Source organism: Chrysemys picta, chromosome 22 (genome assembly GCF_011386835.1).
Source record: "Chrysemys picta bellii isolate R12L10 chromosome 22, ASM1138683v2, whole genome shotgun sequence".
Taxonomy (NCBI): Eukaryota; Metazoa; Chordata; order Testudines; family Emydidae; genus Chrysemys; species Chrysemys picta.
This window is the reverse complement of record NC_088812.1, coordinates 13,784,300-13,801,157: the sequence shown is the minus strand read 5'-3', so window position 1 is coordinate 13,801,157 and position 16,858 is coordinate 13,784,300.

Genomic DNA, 16,858 nt, shown 5'->3' with positions numbered 1-16,858 from the left:
GTACTGAAGCTGGGATTGTAACTCCTGGGTAGCTGAGAGAGGCAGGTTGGGGCAGGAGAATGGGGCAGAGCTCGCTGGCAGTTCTGGCTCCGCCACAACCATCCCATGCAACCCTGGGCAAGTCACTTAGTCTCTTGTGCCTCGTCCCATGTCTGGCAGGGGCTAAGAGGATAAATGCAGCAGAGAGTATAAGGGGCTCACACACTATGGGGACAGGGCTCGGGCTTGATCCTTTATTTGGGCTGGGGGGGCACCCTGACACCCCAGAGCCAAGGGTTCAAATCCTAGCTAGAGCAAGTCAGTTCACTGAAACCATCTGCCACAGTGGGGTCCTGCCTGGAGTCAGGGGCGATGGGATTCCTTCCCTGGTTGCGCTTGTTGCTGTGGGCCAGGTGGGCGCACGCTCCGCCCCAGCGACAGCCGCATTGAAAGGTGGAGTGACTTGGGAAATGAAAACAACCTGCCCAGCGACCCAGGTTGTGGCAGGTGGCTTTGGAGCTGGGGGTACCCAGCAAGGGCAAAGAGCAGAGATCCTTCCCTCGGGCACCGGGTCTATTTACAGCAGAAAGAATCCCGGAGGGGCTGATCCAGGTGCCCGGCGTCCTGGCCAGAGTCCACAGCAACCCTGCCGAGGGGGCGGGGGGGCTGAAACCCCAGTGCCGGGCTGCCTGCAGCCGAGCCCAGAACTGGAGCCCAGCCCGGAGGGCGCCATGTATGGGGGCCAGGGGACAGGTGCGGCCGCCCCAGGCCTCCGCTCCCCTGCCCTTGAGTTTGTTTGTTGGTCACTGGAAAATTCAGGGCTTGGCTGGGGGGAGGAAGCGGGGGGACCAGCAAACAGGTGCTTCCCTGCAGGGCGTCTGGTCCGGTGCCGAGCTCAGGGCCAGCGCGGGGACAAGGAGCAGAGCCCAGCAGCCAGCCTGGCCCAGAGGGGAAGGGCCCAGCCCCCTGCATTGGGGGCAGGGGGGTATCTTCAGAGCCAGCTCCTGGGGCTCGTTGATGGCCTCCCCCCCTCCCCGGGAGGCCGTGGGGCAATGCAGGGGGCTGAGGGACGTGTCCCCTCTAAGGCTCCAGCCTGCTGGCCCTGAGCTGACATGGGGTTGCCCCCAGAGCTTGGGCTTCAGAAACTGGGGGGGGTCGATCTCCCTTCTGGCCACTAGGTGGCACCTGGGCTCTGCCCGTTGCTTTTCCCCATCTGGAACTTGGCAAGTCCAGGTTCGGGGCTGGGCAGGGGCTGAGTCGGGGTGGGAGGGGGGGGCGGTTCTGTGGGGAGGGCAGCGTTGGGGGCGGGTTCATGGCTCCAAGGGGTGGAGCCTACAGAGAGGGATCCCTGCCTCCCAAGATGAGGGATGTCCAACTAATCCCTGGGGAGATGCCCCCCCCCCAATCCCTGGGGAGATGCCCCCCCCCTCGCCACTTCCTGTCCCAAACCGCGCTGGGGCTGGGTCAAGAGCAGCAGCTCGGCCAATCCCCTGCCTCGGGCCAAGGGAGAAACGGCGTCAGCCGCCTTCCCGACCACCTGCCGCAGGGAACAACCCCCGCCCCACCCCCGCACGCGGCGTGCTCCCTGTGATGGGACCCCGATTTGGAGGCTGCCCGGGGGGCCCTGCTGACAGCAGCTGTCTGCTCGGAGGCCCTCACCCGAGTACTGCCCAACGGGAGGGTGCTGCTTGACTGTTGGAGGCTGGGCTGAGACCCCCCCAGAAATTCTCCCTGGCCCCAAGCCAGCCAGCCCTGCCGGGGTCTCGTTTTCAGGGTGGGACTGGGTTTTTTTCCCCTCCTCCCCAAACCGTTATGCGCCCGCGCGCCGCGCCTCTGTCACGGCTTTAATCTCGCTGCCACCGGGAAGCTAATTCAATTATCCGGCTTTGTTCTGCCGCCTTGTAATCCCGGAGCCGGCAACTCGCAGCAGCAGCGCGCAGGCCCCACGGGCGACGCTGGTTTGTTTCCTCGCCTGGCCCAGGCCCACATGGGGAGACCCCCCGCAGCCTCTCCCCTCCCAGGGCGGGCAGCCCTGGCTTTGCCAACTAGCCTGGGACCCTCCGGCACTCGCTGCCTCGGGGAAATGACAGCAGCTTTGCCCTGTCCCTGTTGTGCGGCGCTAGGGGCGTTTGCAGCAAGGTGGCGGTGGGGCTGCCTGCCTGCCTGCGGGAGCAGGGTCTGGGGTTAGAGCGGGGGGAAATCAGGACTCCTGGGTTCCATTCCTGAGCTGGGGAGAGCAGGGTGAGGAGGGTCTGGGGGTGTAGGTACAGGTGTAACTTGTAGGTACAGAGAACAGGACCCCTCAGTCAGGTTCATCTTGGGGGCAGGGAGGCCAGAGCCCCGCCTGGGCCCCCTTCATTTCCCCAGCCAGCTCCAAACTGAAACTCGCCAGCCCCTCCTCTGCCTTTGTCTCTTTCCCGGGCCAGGAGCCCCCCTGATCCCTTTGTTCTCCGACACCTTCAGTTGGCCCCTTTGCAGGGGAGGGGCCCAGGCCATCAGTTGCCAGGAAACAGGGTGTCGGCCATCTCTGTGCAGACACCATCACCCCTGCCCTCTCGGGCCCTGCAACAATCACACCCCCTTATCCCACCTCCTAGATGCTTATGAACGACATAGGGGAAACTGAGGCACCCACACAGTATTCAGAGAAAACGTTAAGAACATTCCCACTTCATCACAGGGGGTTAGAGCCGGGGACTGGATCAGGACTCCTGGGTTTCATGTCTGGGCCTGGAAGAGAGTTGGTTTAGTGGTGGGAGTAGTGGAGCAGACTAGGAGCCAGGACTCCTGGGTTCTATCCCTGGCTGTCGGAGGGGACTACTAGGGTGTAGTGGTTAGAGCAGGGGGGGGGGGGGCAGGACTCCTGGGTTCTATTCCCAGCTCTGGGAGGGGAGTGAGGTGTAGTGGTTAGAGCGGGGGCGGGGGGGCTGGGAGCCAGGACGCCTGGGTTCTATCGCTGGCTCTGCCACTGTGCTGCTGTCTGACCTTTGGCAGGTCCCCGCCCCTAGGGTATGGCCCGTTCTAGCTGTGAATCCCCCCATCGGTGATCGTCCGGGGCCTGAGGTCAGAATCCTACTCTTGGTGACATCACAACTCATTGCTATGGGGACAGCGATGAGGTCACTGGGATGGGAAAGGCCAGGGGCTGAAGGCCTAGTTTGGAGGGGGCAACGCTGGCGCCCCCTGCTGGCACGCCAACCCCTCTGCACGGTGCTGCGGGGGGGAGGCTATGACCGCTCTAGACCCAGCCCCGCTCACCGTGCCCCGGTCAGGCTGCAAGCCGGAGGATCCCCAAGGCCTGGCCAGGGAGCTGGGGGGCAAAATCCCCCCCCCCCCGCCCTGTTCGCAGTGGCTGATGCCTGTGGGAGCCAGCCCTGAAACGTGCACGTGGCTTTATTTGAAGGCCCCGCATCCCGTTTCCAAACCGCCCCCCCTCGCTGGAGTTTTATTGTCCCTTAACAAAGGGTTCCTCGCCCCCCCCCCCCCCCCCCGACGGCTTGCTGGAGCTCGTTAGCGCTGGGTGGCGCTGAACCCGCCGCTGCCCGTCTCCCTCTCCCTTCTCCTGGCGCTCCTCCTTCCCGCGCTCACCTCTCTAATGAAAGGAAAAGCCCAACATCAGACAGCCTGAAGTGTCCATAAAGCATCTTTAAGTCCAAGTAATTAAGGCTATTTCACAGCCTGCGAGCGCCGCGCCGGAGGGACCCCGAGCCGGCTTCTGCCTTTGCATTTTAAACCATCTGGACGAAACGGCTCCAGAGCCGGGTGCCAATTAACCCGCGTCGCTCTGGGGGGGCGAAGAGGAGAGATGGGTGGGTGGGGTAGCGGGAGGGGATGCAGGGGTGCCCACCCGGGCCTACGGAGAGAACTGGAGTGGGAAGGGCTGGCTAGCCTGGTTCCCCACCCCGTGCCCATAGGGCGGCTGCTGCCCGTCTCCATTTGCTCTATCCCAGCCCTGGCTGCAGTGAGCCCAGAGTACGGGGAGCCCCAGGTCCTAAGGGGGTTAGAACGTGGCCTGCAGGCGCTGGCAGGTGGGTAAACAGGGCCAGGGAGGTGGGAAACCACTAGCCCCGAGGAGCCAGCGTTGGGATGGGGGAAGTCAGTGTGGCCAGGCTGGACGTGAGGAGCAGCTGGGTGTGCAGGCAAAGGGATCTGCCGGCCACACACCACCATGGGCTGGAGGGAGAGGCAGGGAGAGCCCGGGCGATGTCCTGTCCCCGGGGGGATGGGCCGGGGGGATGCACACAGCGGGGGGAGCAGGCGCTGGTGTCGCTTGGAGCCAGCGAAGTGTCCTTCCGAATTCCCCTGAATGCGCTGCCCAAAGTCACCATCCCTGCGACGTGGGGGACGAGTGGCTCTGGCCGGGGAAGGGTTAACAGGGACCAATCTGCTCCCAGGGTGTGAGAGTCCTTGGGTGAGGCTCCTGCCTGTGGCTGGCCTGGCTATCCCCCTCCCCACCCACACACACACCCACCCACACACACACACTCTCGACCAGGGTGACCACACCCATGGGTAGGGCCTCTCTGGGATGCTGGCACCACCAGCAGGGTGGGGGCGGGGGAGTTGGGAGGGTCTCAGGCCGGTTGCTTGACAGCAGGGAGTTGGCGCAGCTCGGAGGTTCTGGGTTCTTGCAGGGCCATGGGGCCGGGGGGTCCCTGTTAATGGGTCTGGTGCTGTGTGCCCTGCCCTGTAGGAGGGAGAGCTCAGCCCTGGGCCTTTCGGGGGTCGTTTGCAAGCTGAGCCCCCGCAAAGTCATTGCACCCTGAGTCCATGGGCCCAGGCTCTGTGACTCCGAGCTGCGGGTTTGGCACTGGGGTGTCGTCGTCCCCCAATGAGCGCTGGTTCTCAGACCCGTCGGATCTGGGGTTTCAGACGAGCCCATAGGAGGCGCTGAGCATTTTGGGAAATCTGCCTGCAAAGCATGTCACGGACTCACAGATCGTGCCCACTCCTAGCCCCGTGCGGTCCGTGGGGGGTGCCCCTTTCAGTGCGACAGTCCTTCTCAGGGGTGCACTCTCTCTCGGGGTCAGGCCCCTCCACCTCCTAGAGCCGCACCTTTCTGAGCCTTAGCACGTCTGTATCTGCCGTGGGTCCCCTCAGGGAGTCCCCTCACGCTGGACTCCCGGGGCCTCTACTCCCAGAGGGAATAATGCCCCGTTCTCTAGCCCGGAGCGACTCTCGGGCAGCGTAACACAGGAGGGGTTATTGAGCGTCTGAACACAACACAGGAAACTCTCAGGGCCTCAGGCCTGGCCTCCCTCAGCCCAGCACATCCCAGTCTCCCCAGCATCCGGGGGGCTCTGCCTGCTCCCCCTCTCCAGCCCTGAGCCCTCCTGCTTCCCAGCTGGGCATCTGCTATCACTGGCCCCAGGACCCGCCTCTGTCCATTGTCTTCTCTCCAGGTAAACAGGGTCACCGTGGCCTCCTCTCCCCTCTTCTGTCCTCTGTCCCCCTCTGGCTGGAACCAGCTGGTCAGGTCACCGGGGTCCTCTCCCCGCAGCCCATTGTCCTCCCACTGGCCAGAACCGGCTGCGACTCCTGAGCTGGGCCTCCAGGTCGCCAGGTCACCGGTCACTGGGGTCTCCATTCTCCAGGCCATCGGCTGGGGTCCCAAGTTCCCCCTCCGGTCCTCTGCAACAACAAACTCCCTCTCCCCTCCCCTCCCCTCGTTAAACCAGTAACAACCAGGGAAACTGAGTCCCACTCCCTCTGCATGCAAACCATTGGAAAAACAAGACAATCCCCCACTGCGTCACAAAGCAATTTTGCAAATGTGGCGCTGACCAGTGGCAACGCGTCCCCTTTCCCCCCCCCCCGGTTAGACACGGGCCAGGGGCTTCCCATGACAGGGTCTCTGCCCTACAGAGCTTCCAGTTAGACATGGTGGGATTCAAACAGGGCTGAGCTCTTCTCCCCTAAGCCATCCACCCCCACCACAGGTTGGGTCTGATTTCCAGCAGCTCTATGGAAATCCTGGATGCTCCCCCCGCACCTTCACTTTGATACGAGCCCGAGAGATTCTCGCTCCCCGGCTGGCTTCCTCTCCGCAGCGCCGGCTTCCTTTTAACTCCCCTTCGTCGTCGGGAATTGATCTCTGCGTTCTCTGCTTGATCAAAGGTTGACACTCGGGTTTGCGCTCGATGCTGCCCTGTCACCTCCTTCTTTTTATTGCTTAAATAATTCATCACAGACGCCGCGTGGCAACGCCAGCGGAGCCCAGCCGGCCCAGGGCCGCTCAGCCGGGATGGAGGCAGGGGCCAGAGACCGGCTGCATGGGGAGAAAGTGCCATATGCACCCAGCCATCAGTGACTTCTTCTCCGGGGCGGCCTGGACCAGGGACCTGTTTGTGTCCCTTTCTTTTTTCAATTTCTCTTTTCTCCCTCTCTTTCCCCTTGGTTAATTAGGGTGGATTTGTATTAATTCTCATTTACTCCTGGCTTTTCTACAGGAGTGCGTAGAAAGGCAGGCGGACTTTTTGGGGCTTTTGTCCATCCATCCCCATACATAGCCCTCTGTCCATCTATCCATTTACCCCCATCCATACCCATCTCTCTGCCATCCCATCTGTCCACCCATCCACGTACCCCCATCCCTGTCTATATCTACCCCTTCTAATCTTTCTGTCTCACATTGGTTTGGAGGCCTGGCCCTAAGAAAGCCCTCAGATGCCTGCCCCCTACCCTAAGCCTCTTTTTATCCTGGCTATGATCTCTATCCCAGCTGCACCTAGTGCCCCTGTGACAAAGTGTGGGGGGGGGTTTCTTGTTTTTTTCAGTGGTTTGCATGCAGAGGGCATGGGACTCCGTTTCCCTGGGTGTTATTGGTTTAACAAGGTCGTGGGAGAGGGAGTTTGTTGTTACAGAGGGCCAGCAGACAGCCTGGAGAATGGACACCCCAGCGACGTGACCGGGAGGCCCAGCTCGGGAGTCATGGCCGGTTCTGGCCAGTGGGAGGACAATGGGCTGTGGAGAGAGGACCCCGGTGACCTGATCAGCCGGTTCCAGCCAGAGGGGGCCAGAAGACAAAGGACAGAGGTGGGGCTTGGGGGGCGGTGATATCAGATGCCCACCTGGATGCAGGCGAGACCTAGGGCATGGCTACCCTAGGAGGCTCCGGCTGACAAAGCGCTGTTCACCCTGGCCCTTTCCGTCAGTAAAACTTTTGTCGTTATTCCCTCTGGGAGTGGAGGCCTGGGGGGTCCAGAGCGAGTGGACTCCCTGAGGGGGCCCACGGCAGAGACAGACGTGCTAAGGCTTAGAGAGGTGCGGCTCCAGGAGGTGGAGGGGCCTGACCCCGAGAGAGAGTGGATCCCCGAGAAGGGCTGTCGCACTGAAGGGGGATCCCCCCCTCAGACCGCACGGAGCCGAGAGGGAGCATGCGTCCTGGGAGTCCGTGACAGCCCCGTTACGCTGGTCGCTGCCCGTCCGTGTCTCTGGTGATACCCGGCAGAGAGGCAGGTTGATTTTTGCTGCAGATCGATCCCCCTGCCCTGCTCAGGGAGGGGAGTTAGACCCGGGGGCTTTGCCAGGGACCTTGGAGGCTGTGCTGCAGTTGGGGGAGCCCAGAACACCCAGCGCAGACCCTAGTCAACGCCCGTGTGTAACCCAGTAACTAGCCGCAGGCTGGGGTCAGCAGCAGTGGCAGAAGGGTGGCATCGGGGGTTGGATTGCAGGGAGGGGGAACCCAGAAAAGCAGGGTGCCTGTTTTCTCCCAGACCCCGTCCCTTGAGTTAGGTCCCACATCCCCCCCTTTCCTCCCCCTGCAGTGGGCCGTCTGTCCCCATCCCTCCCTTCCCCAGCCCCTGTGGTGCCCCTCGCTGTCCACCTGCGGCCCCCTGTGTTTAAAGGGGCCGTGCGCCCTGTTGCGGCTGGAGCCGATGAATGGAAGATGGAGCGAAGCTGCCCCAGCCTCCCTCGGTCTCTGAAGCAATTTCAGGGCTGAGGCTGGGCCTGCCGCCTCGCTCATTATCCGCCCGTCTCCTCGGGGGGCCCTGCCAAGCTGCTGACAGCTCCCGACGCCCCCCATCAGGTGCTGGGCCTGAGACCCTCGCGCTGCAGGCTCAGGAGCTGGGGTTGGGGGGTGGGAGACCAGGCAGTGCGCCCCGTTCCCCTCACGCTGCCAGGGCCGTGGAGGGGGGTGACTGGTTCGGGGCCTTGGCGTTTGCCCTGCCCCTGGGGGGACGGCGACACCAGTGAAAGGAGGGGTCACCCCGAGATCTCCGCTCCCGCCCAGCAGCGCAGCCTGTCCAGCCCTGGGCCGCGAGGGCTTGGGCAAGGCAGACGGGGCTCTGGGGGTGCCCCCCAGCCGTTAGAACCAACTCCAGCCTTCCCCCGCGTCGGCGGTCTGGTCCGATCTGTCTGTGCTGATGAGGGGGTGCACCCTACCCTGGGGATTTTCTCAGTGCACCCCGTGTTAGCGTCATGCTGGGAGCCAGGCCTGGGAACCCCCAAACACTGGGCAATACCAGAGGGGGAGACTGAGCCTGGAGCCTGTGACACCTCCTCCAACACACACCCACTGGGTCGCCATGGCAATGCCAGAAAGGGGGACTAGGCCCAAAGCCTGCGAACCCCCAAACGTCGGGTAGCCATGGCAACGCCAGAGGGGACGACTAGGCCCGAAGCCTGTGACCCTTTGGGAGGGTGTGAAGCTGGGAGGCCATAATGCACAACTTAATGGCGGGGGGGCCTGGTCAACCCACCCCATAGAGGGAGCCCCGCATCCTTGCTCTTAATTCTCCTGCTGCTTCTCGGGGGTCGGTTCCAGTTGTGGGGGGCGCCAGGGGTAGTTGGGAACCCGCTGACGCAGCCGCTGGAGCTAGCTCAGGTGACCGAGGGGCACCGTGTGTCTCCCCCACCCCCTTTGCCTGGCGGGGGTCCCCCCTCACCTGCCCGAGGGCCGTGTTTAATTCGCTAGGAGGAGGGGAGCTCGGGGGGTTCTCTGCGGCTGCTCCCCAACTCTCGGCAGCCCCCTTTGAAGGCGTCTGGCTGCAGGGCAGGCCTGCGCTGTCGCCTCCCGCTTTGATTCCCCGCTGCCTTTGAATCCTCCTGGCCTGGCTAATTAGAGGCGAGAGACACTTTCAAGGGCTCCCTGCCAGGGGCTCGGGCTGCATAAATTATGCAGGGGGCCTGTCTCCCTTCGTTAGCGCTAGCTCCTTCCCCAGCACCTGGGCCCGAGGCGGGCGAGGGCACGGGGAGCGTGGCAGCCCCCGTGGCATGGGGCCCATGCCCCATGGGCTGTGACCGGCCCCAGAATCGCTCCCTGCCGTCGGGCATCTGGGGATCCTGCCCTGGGACTGCAGTGAGGGGCCCCCCACCCTGCAGCATGGTGCCCCCCTGGCCCTGAGCTGCCTGCCCCCCCCAGCTGCTCCCTGAGTCTCCCCAGCGCCCCCCTCACACCTGTGGTCTCCCCTCCCTGCTTTCTAGCCAGTGGGGTGTTTACCCTCTGCCCTGGCTTTGCGTGGGAGCAGCATCAGGAACCGGGATGGGTGGGCGTTTGCCAAGCCGCGGACACAGCGGTCCATAGAAATGGGGAGGGGTGGGGGCTTGAAGGGCGCTGGGCGCCACGGCAACGGATGCCACTGGTAACCAGGCGGCACTGCAGAGTAGGGCCCTGTGCGAGCCCCGCTGGAAACCACGGTAACCGTGTGGCATTGCCATTGGAAACCATAGCAATGCCGCTGGTAACTATGGTAATCGTAGGCCACTGCGTGGTACCTCTGGGCAGCCCTCGGGGCGTCTGTCCCAGCCCCAGGCCAATGGGCACAGCCCCCCCCCACACACTTTTCTGAGCCCAGCACGGGCCCCCAGCTCCTCTGGGCTGCAGCTGCCGTGGGGCCAAAGCCCAGGGGCCGGCCTGGGTTGGAATGCAGGGCCCAGCGGAGCCCCGATGGCAGGTGGATCCCGGAGGAGCGGCACTGCTGGGGCCCTGCGCCGGGCAGGAGCCCCCCAGCGCCGGGCGCCCCGGCGGACTGTGACGGACAGGCGGATCTGCGGGGGGGCGGGGGGGACATGCCCTTCACTCCCCGCTCTGGACAGGATTCGCCTCCTCCGCGGTGAGTGACGGGAGGGCTAAGCAGCCCTGACACCTGCCTGTCTTGCTTCCGCTCTGGCCCTGGCCCCCGGCCCGGGAGCCGCGCAGGAGCCGGGGCTGGATGAGATGGATTGGAAACAGACTCAAGGGCGAATGCCAGTTGTTCCTGACGTGGGCTCCCTCCCCCCACCCCCCAGCTCTGCTGGTGCCCCTCACTCCCGACCCGCAGCCCCTGCTAGCCCAGCCCTGGGCTCCCCTCCCCCAGCTCTGCTGGTGCCCCTCACTCCCGACTCGCAGCCCCCTGCCAGCCCAGCCCTGGGCTCCCCCCAGCTCTGCCGGTGCCCCTCACTCCCGACCCGCAGCCCCCTGCTAGCCCAGCCCTGGGCTCCCCTCCCCCAGCTCTGCTGGTGCCCCTCACTCCCGACTCGCAGCCCCCTGCCAGCCCAGCCCTGGGCTCCCCCCAGCTCTGCCGGTGCCCCTCACTCCCGACCCGCAGCCCCCTGCTAGCCCAGCCCTGGGCTCCCCACCCCCAGCTCTGCCAGTGCCCCTCACTCCCGACCCGCAGCCCCCTGCTAGCCCAGCCCTGGGCTCCCCTCCCCCAGCTCTGCCGGTGCCCCTCACCCCCGACCCGCAGCCCCCTGCCAGCCCAGCCCTGCCCCCCCAGCTCTCTCCCCGACCCTCAGCTCTCCCTCCCCACCCCACTGCTTGGTGGTGCGTGGGGCACAGATGCTGCTCTCTGAGCTGGGGGAGCGGGGGGGGGGGAGCCGATGTCATTGCTGTCTATGGAAGATGTGTGAAAAGCAGCGACTGTAGCATTTTCTCGCCCCTCAAACCTGCCTGCAACCCCCGCCCCCAGCCATCACCCCCCTGCACCCCATGGGCCCAGCCTGCCTTGCCCCCTCCCACCCCCCGCGGTGTCATCATTTCATATGGAAATATGCAAATCAGCCCCCCCCCCTCGCTGCAGCGGGAGCAGGTGGCTGGTGCCAGCCGGGCAGCTGCGTGGAAAGCGCCACCTGGCGAGTCGTGAGGGCGTCACACCGGGCAGGGCCCACTAGGTGGCGCTGGGTCAGTGCCCGCGCCCCCATCAGCGGGGGGGGGGGGGATGGGGGGAGGCAGCCAGGCAGCCCCCCCACCCCAGCAGGGGGGTGTCGGTCAGAGGCAGCCGCCTGGAGGCTTCCAATCAGATGGGGGGGGTCACCCGCCCCCCAAATCCGGCCCCCCCCTCGGAAACTGGGGAGCCCCAGTCCAGCGACAGGATGGGGCCTTTGGAAGGAAGTTCAGGAACAGCCCCCCCCCCCCCCCCGGGCCCTGGGTGAACAAACAGTGCAGCTACCTCTGGGGGGGAGCAGGGTCGGAGCTCACTTTATCTGGGGCCCGTCTCCCCCCCCCCTTCTGGAGTGTCGGGGGCGCTGTCTCCCCAAACCTCTCCAGGGCCGGGCGTCTGCGCCTGTCGCCCCCCCCCCAGCCCCGTCCCAGCGCGTCCCCTCCCCGCTTGCCCTCGGCTCCTGCCTCGCCCCCCCCCCCCCCCGCTGACGGCTCACATGGCTCCACAGCCCGGGCCCCCCAAATTCCCTGCAATTCCGCAGGGCAATAAACCCTGACACAAGTAAACGGGGGGGGGGGATGCCTCCTCCCTCCCCCCATTCCCTGCCAAGCGCCTGCGAACAGCTGCCCCGCCACAGCCCCAGGGAGGAAGGTCATCCCAGCCCCCCCATGACCTGGCTCCTGCCCCCCATCCCAGCCCCCCCATGACCTGGCTCCTGCCCCCCATCCCAGCCCCCCCTCACAGCCTGGCTCCTGCCCCCCATTCCAGCCACCCCCCCCCATGGCCTGGCTCCTGCCCCCCATCCCAGCCCCCCCTCACAGCCTGGCTCCTGCCCCCCATCCCAGCCCCCCCCCATGACCTGGCTCCTGCCCCCCATCCCAGCCCCCCCTCACAGCCTGGCTCCTGCCCCCCATTCCAGCCACCCCCCCCATGGCCTGGCTCCTGCCCCCCATCCCAGCCCCCCCTCACAGCCTGGCTCCTGCCCCCCATCCCAGCCCCCCCCCATGACCTGGCTCCTGCCCCCCATTCCAGCCACCCCCCCCGCCCATAGCCTGGCTCCTACCCCCCGCCAGTCCCCGCTCCCCGCCCAATGCAGCGGGGGGGGGGCAGGGTGACAGCCGCTGATGGGGGGGGGGCGGATTGACACCTGCGGGGCCCAGCCTGTTTGAGATGCAGCCGGCGCCGGCCCGGAGCCTGTCCTTGTCGCTGCCAATTACGATCAGGGCGGGCAGCGCTGCCAGAGGCCGCCCCCCCCCCCCCCGCCGCCCGGCAGCTCCCCGGTGCCCCAGCGGATGAATATTCACGGCCCCGGCAACCCGCGCCGCGAGTCAGGGGAGACTGTCAATGTCCTCTGGGCGCGGGGGGTGGGGGGAGGAGCAAACGCCCACCCCCCCAGCACGGCTGGGGTGAGCCCTCAAGGGTCACCCCTTCCCGGCTTGGCCAGGGGAGCCACATCACGAGTGAGGGGATCCGCAGATATGGGGGGCAGGGCTGGGCTAGCGGAGGCTGCGGGCGGGATGTCAGATTGGAGGGGAAGCTGAGGTGGAGTTTGGGGTGACATTTCGAGGGGGTTGGGGCTGGGTTCGGGGATCCGGGGGGACAGTTTGCAGGGGGGAGGTTCACAGGGGTTCGGGGATCCGGGGGGACAGTTTGCGGGGGGGGGAGGTTCACAGGGGTTCAGGGATCCGGGGCACAGTTTGCAGGGGGGGAGGTTCACAGGGGTTCGGGGATCCGGGGCACAGTTTGCAGGGGGGGGAGGTTCACAGGGGTTCGGGGATCCGGGGCACAGTTTGCGGGGGGGGGAGGTTCACAGGGGCTCGGGGATCCGGGGCACAATTTGCGGGGGGGGAGGTTCACAGGGGCTCGGGGATCCGGGGGGACAGTTTGCAGGGGGGGGGTTCGCAGGGGTTTGGGGGACTCTCAGATTCCAAGGCCGGAAGGCATCGCTGTGATCAGCCGCTCGGACTCCCTGGATCGCACAGGCCCTCGAGCCGATCCGTGGGGGACACGGGAACTCCCCTCCCCGGGGAAATCTGGCAGGGCTGAGTTTGGGGGCGCCAGGTCGCCCCGGTCGGGGTCTCCGCTGGCCGGCTCAGTCCGGGCCCGAGCCTGTCGCCGCGTTCCCACGGGAGCGCTGCCCGTGGGGCCAGGCCCCCCCCCTTAGTCCTTCCCGAGCTGGTCTCACGCCGGAGCCGCCGCCCCCCGCTAGTGCCTGGTGGAGCATTAGCCCCTGTTAGCGCTAATGGCGCTCCGGCGCTCGCCCGGGGCGGACGTGCTCAGAGCCGGCGGGAGCTTGTTACCGTAGGGCTGGACCCACACGTGCCTGGGGCGATGCGCGGCCAGGCGCCATTAACCCCTCGCTCCCCGGCCCCCCGGTTCTGAGCACCCCGGGCCCTGCCCCCGCAGCCTGGCTGGGCGCGACATGCCCCCACTTCTCTCCGGCCTGCCCCCCAGCGAGTAACTCCCCTGCCAGCCCCTCCCCCAGGAGCGCCAGTCCATGGCCCCCTGCTGGGGGGCTCCCCCCAGGCATCAAGGACACCCACCAGGACAATGCCAGAGTCGCTCAGAACCCAGGAGTCCGGGCTCCCAGCCCCCTGCGCTAACCTTACCCCCAACACCACCAGGGTTGGTCTGGGGGCGGGGAGAAGCGAGTCATGTCACAGGCGGCCGGTTCCCAGGCCGCGCTGAGCGTCCCCCCCCCCCACCATCAGGCCCCTTGGAGGGGGTCTGAAATCAGGGAGCCCTGAAAGGGCGGCGCCCCGAACCGCTATCCCCTTTGGCAGCGCGTGTCTCAGCCGCCGTCCCCCGCCCTGTGTTATAACCTGTACTACAGCAGCCCCATGTGTGTGTGGGGGGGGGGTTATCATCTGCCCCCCCCCTCCCGGAATAGACTGACCAGGAGGGAGCCTGGAACAGAGCCACCAGCTTCCCCGGGCTGGGCAGACATCAAACCCACCGCGCCCGGGCAACACATCTGGCGCCAGCTGCAGCCGCCTGAGGCCCCCCCCCCCCCCCCCCCGCCGCCCCACAGCGAGCGATGGGCGCCCGGAACCCACCGGCCCTCCCGCCAGCGACGTGTGTAAACGGGGGAGCTGGAGTCACAGGGCGGGTCCCCACGTCGGTGCGGTGATCGCGCCCTCCGGGGGGGGGGGGCACTGCTCAGGTCTGGGGCGGATTAAGGCAGCCCCCCCCTTGTTATGGGCTGGGGAGAGGTAGGACTGGGCTGGTGCGGGGGGGGCTGTGGGTCAGCAGAGCGGTCCCATGGACAGGCCCTGTCCCCTAAGCCACTGGAGCAGGGCGAGTGCCCCATTCCCCATCTCCGGGGCAGCCCCATCGCCCCGCCCCTTTACCCTCCCGTCCAGACGAGCTTCCTGGGCCAGGTGCGATGGGGCCAGGAACCAGTGCGAACCGGAGCCGAGCTGCCCAAGGCCCCCCCAGCCCGTCATTATCCCCGGCCGCGATCTGCAGGCCGGAGCGGCGCCCAGGCGGGCGGGGTGCGTGGCCCTGGCTCCAGGATGGGGCTAAGGAGGAGCCAGGTGGGGCGCAGTGGGGCACAGACCCTGGGGTAGCGCCCCCCAGCCTGCGTGCGCCTCGCTCGCTCGGGGTTGCCTGGAGTTTTGTTCTCAGTTCAACCCCAAGTGAAACGGAGGAGGGTCCCGGCGCGCATCACCCCCTCGGCTCCCCCCAGAGCGGCACCCCAACCTGGGCTCGGGCTCAGCTGGGTGGGCCGTGATAGGGGGCGCCCAGGGGTGGGCTAGCGGGGGGCTGCGGGGCGGGAGTGAGGGGCACCGGCAGGGCTGGGCTAGCGGGGGGCTGCGGGGCGGGAGTGAGGGGCACCGGCAGGGCTGGGGGGAGCCCAGGGCTGGGCTAGCGGGGGGCTGCGGGGTGGGAGTGAGGGGCACAGGCAGGGCTGGGGGGAGCCCAGGGCTGGGCTAGCGGGGGGCTGCGGGGTGGGAGTGAGGGGCACCGGCAGGGCTGGGGGGGCAGGGCTGGGCTAGCGGGGGGCTGCGGGGCGGGAGTGAGGGGCACCGGCAGGGCTGGGGGGAGACCAGGGCTGGGCTAGCGGGGGCTGCGGGTCGGGAGTGAGGGGCACCGATAAAGCTGGGGGGTTGGAGAACCTGAACCCCCTTTGCCAATTTCCCTCGCTGGCCCCCAGTCTTGCCCTAGTCCCGGGGGCTCCCGGGGCGAAGCCCTGTGTAAATATCCCAGCGGCGGGAGGCGACCCCCAGGGCCCCCCCGGGCTTTGGCAGTGGGGTGAAGGCAGGTTGGCGAAGTTGGGGAGCAGGGAGCCCCCTCCCCCTGTTCATCCGGGCGCCTCGTCTCTTTAGCAGGAGCCTTTCGCCGGCCCGCGTCCCCCTGCTCCGAAATAATCAGGAGATATAAATGCATCAGCCGGCATCAGCCCGGCGGAGTCACCCGATTGCAGCGCGGCGCGTCCTTGAAGGACGAGACGCGGCCTCGGAAACAGAGAGCGGCGAAAGATTTGAAGGAGAGGAAAGAATCCCCCCCCCATATCCCCCCCCATCCCCGCTGCAGTTCCCAGCGGGGGGGGGGGGGGGGGGTTGAGTGATGGGGCTCGGGGCTCAGAAGCGGGGGGGCAGGGACTGGGGGGGGGGCTCGTCCTTTCCCTCGGCTTCGGGCAACTTTCTCAGGAAATAAAACAACCCGACACCCACACCCACAGACACACACACCCGCTGCGGGGCACGGGATGAATGTCGGGGGGGGGGATTGGCCATGCTTGGGGGGGGCTGTACAACCTCCACTGGTGCCCCTCAATCCCGCCCCGCAGCGCCCTGCTTGGCTCGGAGGAGCCCCGTGCGGGGACGGGGGGGGGGGGGGAGGGGGGGCTAAGGGGCAGCCCGGCCTGGGCTGTTGGCTCCGGGATTCCCCCCCCCCCGACTCCGCTCCCCCAGTTCTCCTTTGTAAACAGGACTGAAAGCAGGTGCCCACGGACTCTGCCTCTGGGTTGGGGCGGGGGGGCTGAGACTCCACCTTTTCTCCCCCCTCCCACTAAAAATGATCCACCGTTAGCGGGAGAAATGGGGGAGGGGTCCTACAACCCTGAGGTGAGGAGGGTGCTGGGAGGGGCAGCTGATGTCTGGGTCTGGGGCTTTGGTGTTGTGAGGATCTGCTGGTGTGTGGGGCTGGGGGGGGGGCGGGTGTGTGGGGCTGGGGTTTTGGTGTGTCTGTGAGGATCTACTGAGTGTCTCTCTGGGGAGGGGGCTGGTGTGTTGGTGCGGGGGACTAGTGGGTCTGTGCCGGGGGGGGGGGGGTAGAGTGTGTCTGTCTGCGGTGGCTGGTATGTGAGTCTGGTGTGTGGGCCTGGGGGGGCTGGCGTGTGTCTGTTGGGGGGGGGGGGCTGGCGTGTGTCTGTTGGGGGGGGGGGCTGGCGTGTGGGTCGGGGGGTTGGCCTGTGTCTGTCGGGGGGGTGCTGGTGGGTCTGCCTGGGGGGGCTGGCGTGTGGGTCGGGGGGTGGCATGTGCCTGTCGGGGGGGGGGGGGCTGCTCCTCCGCCCACCGCCCCCTGCTAACGCGGCCCAGGTGCCCGCGGCGCGCAGCGGTTCCCATCTGCCCGCAGCCCCCGGCTCCGGCGGGGAGTTGATGGGTCGCGCCCGGCCCCGACTCATCCTGCCGCTGATTCGCGCTGGTGTCGGCGACGAGACGCTCGGGGGCTTATTCCACAACCGGCTGCCGAGCGGGGACCCCCCCGGCCCTCTCGCTCGGCGGGGGGGGGGTGTCTTTGGCGACCCCACTGGGGGCCCTTTGGAGACTGGGGCCGGGGCTGACACTGATCGA